Below are 5893 nucleotides of genomic sequence, written 5' to 3'. Positions count from 1 at the left end.
AGATAAACTGGGTTTCTCCTTTTTACCATTTTTCTTTTGAAGTTTGTGCCAAACCCCATAATTTGGAGTGGCCACAAAAATAACTAATTATTCTCCTTCTTATATAGTTGGCACTTCATTTTCTGAGTCTGAACTCCCAAAAACATGCATTAGCTTTGTTCTTCCTTCTGCTTGGCTAGTGTTTTTTTCCTCATGTTCATTACCAAGAGTTTGTACCATTGCTAAGCTAGTGGGTTCCTCTATATGTTTGGTAGTATCCTTCTGCTTCTCTTCTCCCTCGTCCATTTCAGTAACTTGTTGACTATGTGCCTTTGGTTGTTGATGATTCTTGTCCATTTATTCATCTTTGTCAGCAGAAGAGGGTGGATCTCGAAATTTCCAACCTTTTAGCTTATGTTATCTCTTCTTTGTCATTTTTATTACTTGTGGGCATGCATTATGCAGGTTCCCTACTAATGGTAGATTCAGTACCTAAAAGAAATATTTTCAAAATCTAAACATTGTGACCACTTGAAGCCTTGTTGGGATTAATATTATAAACCTTAGGATTAATATTATAAACCCTAATATTAATATTATAAACTGTAATATTAAACTTTAATATTATAAATTATAAACCTAATATTAAAACATGATATTATAAACACAATATTAAAAAACATAATATTATAAACCTTAATATTAAGCGTCAATTATGTAATGTTGCAATGCGACATTGAGTAAATTACAATATAATCTAACATTGGGACAATAATTTTCATATTGAATGTCACATTGAGACAATGTTTGTCAGAATGTGATGTTGGATAGAATTATTTATTGTTCCAACATCACAATATTAAACCCTAATGTTAAACCAATTATTATAAGCCCTAAAATTATAAAACCCATTATTATAAACAGTAAGATTAATATTATAAACACAATGATTATAAACCCTATGATTAATATGGTAAACCCTTAGTTTAATATATTAAACCCTAAGATTATAAACTATAAGACTAATATTATAAATCCTAAGATTATAAACCCTAAGTTTAATATATTAGAACAAAGGATCATAAATCCTAAGATTAATATTATCAACCATAGTATTAATATTAAACCCTAGCATTACAAACTCTAGGAATATTATTATAAATCCTAAGATTAATATTATAAATCTTATGATTCTAAACCATAGGATTAATGTTATATATTAATCTTATATTTTAGCCCTAAGATTAATATTATAAACCCTAGGGTTAATATTAAACCATATGTTTAATATTTTAAACATCAAGATTATAAACCATAATATTAATATTATAAACGATAATATTATACACTCATTTAATACATTAAACCATATGTTTAATATATTAAATCTTAATATTGATATTATAAATCCTAATATTAGAAACTAAGATTAATATATTAATATTATAAAACCATAACATTATAAGACCTAATATTATTAACCCCAAAATTAATATAAGAAAACCTAAGTTTAATTTATTAAACCCAAGGATTATTAACCCTGAGATTAATATTATAAACCCTAAAATTATAAACCCTATGTTTAAGATATTAAACCCTAGGATTAATATTATAAACTGTATAATTAATGTAATAAACCATAATATTAATATTATAAACGCTCAGATTAAATGATAGGATTAATATGATAAATCCAAATATTAAACTCTAATATTATATACCCTAATATTAAACACCATTTCTATATTGTCACAATGCAACATTTAATAAATTACAATGTAACGTAACATTGTGATATGATTGTCAAATTAGTTGTTGCATTGAGACAATGTTTGTGACAATATGATGATGGATACATGTATGTATCATTCCAATGTCATAATACTAATCCCTAATATTAAACCAATTATTATAAGCCCTAACATCATAAAACCCAATATTATAAATTCTAAGAATAATATCATAAACCCTTATATTACAAAGCCTATGATTAATATATTAGACCCTAAGTTTAATATATCAAACCTTAGGATTATAAATCCCAATATTAATATTACAAACCCTAGGTTTAATATTGTATAGTCTAAGAATAATATTGTCAACCCTAACATTTTAAAACCCAATATTATAAAAACGAAGATTAATATTATAAATACTAAGTTAATATATTAAAACCTAGGATTATAAACACTAAGATTAATATTATAAAACCTAGTATTAATATTAAACCATAACATTAGTATTGAAAACCCTAGAATTATAAACCCTAGGAATACTATTATAAACCGTGAGCTTAATATTATAAATCTTATGATTAATATTAAACACTGGGATTGATATTATAAACCTTAAGATTCATATTATAAACCTTAAGATTAATATTATAAACCCTAAGATTAATATATCAAATCCTAATTTGACTATTAATATTAAGCACTAATATCAATAAGGAATTCTATTTGGAAAAAGTTGAAGAGTGTTAAATGTCAAGCATCATCAAATATTGTCAAACATAATCAACTACATTAATAAATGTGGTTATCTAATTTTGTAATGATGCAATATGACGTTGGATAAGTTGCAATGTAATGTAACATTGTGACAATTTAAGTCACTATGTGACAATGTTTGTCACAATGTTACATTTCAATTAATTTCTATCACAATGCAACAATGTAAGAGCCACAATCTTTGTTACCTTGCGATGTTTGTCATGTGGCTTAACTAAGCTTACCATGGGAGAACATGGTTTGACTAATTTGATAATTGTTGGGCATAGTTTTATATCATAGATTAAGGTTTTCTATATTGATAATGGAAGACTACGAATGACCATGTTTTGCCATAGTGACCTAGGTTAACCATATTTGAACTTATTATTAATAGTTAACCATCTTGAGCATGGGTTGACCATGGTTTATAAAGGTTGATTATGTTGACTATGGTTAACCCTAATGTTGATAAGTAAACCCTAAGATTATTATTTTAATATTATAATACCCTAACATTATAAAACCCAATATTATAAACCCTAATATTAATATTAATCCCTAAATATAATATTATAAACCCTAGTATTAATATCACACACCCTAAGATAATATTATAAACTATAGGATCAATATTAAATGTTGGGATTCATATCATAAGCTTAGTGTTATAAACCTGAAGATTAATATTATAAATCTTAATATTTAACCCTAATATCATAAATTATAAACCCAATACCAAACCCTAATATCGTAAACGCAATATTTGGTACCCTAACATTATAATCCCTAATATTAAACCCAAATTTTGTAATGTTGCAATGTGAAGTTGAACAAATTACAATGTAATGTAATATTGTGACAATGTTTGCCAAATTGATCACCACATTGAGACAATGTTTGTTACAATGCAGTGTTGAATAGATTTCTATACCATTCCAATGTTATAATATTAAACCAATTATTATAATCTCTAGCATTATAAAACTCAATATTATAAACCCTAAGATTAATTTACAAACCCTAGGATTACCAACCTTAATATTAATATTATAAACCTTAGGATTAATATTAAAAAATTGAGTATTATAAACCTTAAATATTATTATAAACCCTAAGATTATTATTATAATCACTAGGATTAATATCATAAACTTGAAGATCATAAAACATAGGATTAATATTATAAAGATTAGGATTATAAACCCTTATATTAATATTATAAATCTTATGATTATAAAATCGTTTAATATACTAAACCATAATTTTAATATATTAAATCCTAAGACTAATATTATAAACTCTAAGATTAGAAACTAAGATTAATATATTAATATTATAAAAACCTAACATTATAAAACCCAATGTTATAAACCCTAATATTAATATATCAAACCCTAAGTTGACTATTAATATTAATAAATAATATTAATAAGTGATTTTATTCAACATTGAATGACAAATATAGACAAATATAGTCAAACATTGTCAAACATAGTCAACCACATTAATAATTGTCGTTAACTAATTTTGTAATGACACTTTGCAACATTGAATTCATTGCAATGTAATGTAATATTACGATAATGTTTGTTATATTGTGACAATATTTGTTACTTTGTTACACCTGATAAATTTCTATCACAAGTCAGTGATGTAAGAATGGAAAAATGTTTGACACATTGCAACATTTGTCACACGGCTTGACCAAGTTCAACACGGGTGATCATGGTTTGACTAATTTGACAAGGTTGACCATGGTTCTCTATGATAGATTATGGTTGTCTATGTTGATAATGGAAGACTGCGATTGACCATGTTTACCATAGTGACATAGGTTGACAATCTTTGATAATATTAACAATGGTTAGCCATCCTCAGCATGGGTTGGCCATGGTTTACAAAGGTTGATTATCATGAATTTTTCCCCTAAGGTTGATTAGTAAACCCTATGATTAGTATATTAATATGATAAATCCCTAACATTATAAAACACAATATTATAAACCTTAAGTTTAATATTTAAATTGTAGGATTAATATTATAAACAATGAGATTAATATTAAACTCTAAGTTCAATACATTAAACCATAGGATTATAAACCCTAGGATTAATATTATAAACCCTAAGAACAAAAACCTAATATTAATATATTAATATTATAAAAATCTAATATTATAAAGCTCAATATAATAAAGAGTAATATTATAAACCCTAAGATTCATATTATAAGCCCAAATATTATAATCCTAAGGTCAATATATCAAACCCTAAATTAACTATTAATATTAATTAATGATACTAATAAGTGACTATGTTTAACAAAGTTGAAGAGCGTTCAATGGAAAACATAGTTAAACATTGTCAAACATAGTCCACAACATTAATAAATTTGGTTAACTAACATTGTAACGATGCATTTTGATGTTAGATAAATTGAAATGGAATGCAACATTGGAATAATTTGTGTCACAATGTGGTAATGTTTATCACATTGTGACGTTCAATAAATTTCTATTCCAATGCGATAATGTAACATTGCAACAATATTTGTCACATTGTGACGCTTATCACATGGCTTCACCAAGTTAACCATGGGTGAACATAGTTTGACTATTTTGACCATGGTTGACCAAAGTCTTCTATGATAGGTTGTGGTTACCTATACTAATAATGAGAGACTATGATTAACCATGTTTTACCATAGTGATCTAGGTTGACCATATTTGTCCATATTAACAATGGTTAGCCATATTAAGCAAGGCATGACCATGGTTTTTAAAGGTTGATTATGGGGACTATAGTTTACCCTAAACTTGATTAGTAAACCATAATATTAATATATTAATATCATATAACCTTAACATTAGAAAAGGCAATATTGTAAGTCCTAAGATTAATGTTATAAACCCTAAGATTATAAACCCTATGTTTAGTATATTAAACCCTAGGACAATAAAACCTATGATTGATATGAAACCCTAACGCTAATATTATAAACCCTAGGATTTATATTATAAACTTTAATAATAATATTATAAACCCTAAGATTAATACTAAACTGCAGGATTAATTTTATAATCTTGTAGGATTAATATTATAAACCTTAATATTATTATTATAAACTCTAAGATTAATATTATAAACCCTGAGATATTAAACCCTAAGTCTATTATATTAAATCCAAAGTTTAATATTATAAACTCTAATATTAATATTATAAACCCGAAGATTGATTTACTAAACCCTAAGTTTAATATATTAATACCAAAGATTATAAACCCTAATATTAATATATCAAACCTTAAGTTTAGTTTATTAAACCAAAGAATTACAATCCCCAATATTAAATTTATAGATCCTAAGTTTAATATATCAAGTGCTAAGTTGACTCTTAATATTAATCAATAATATTAATAAGCGA

This window comes from Pinus tabuliformis, chromosome 2_2 (genome assembly GCF_031772625.1).
Source record: "Pinus tabuliformis cultivar Carrire ecotype Pingquan chromosome 2_2, CPIR1, whole genome shotgun sequence".
NCBI lineage: Eukaryota > Viridiplantae > Streptophyta > Pinopsida > Pinales > Pinaceae > Pinus > Pinus tabuliformis.
Note: the sequence above shows the minus strand (reverse complement) of the source record.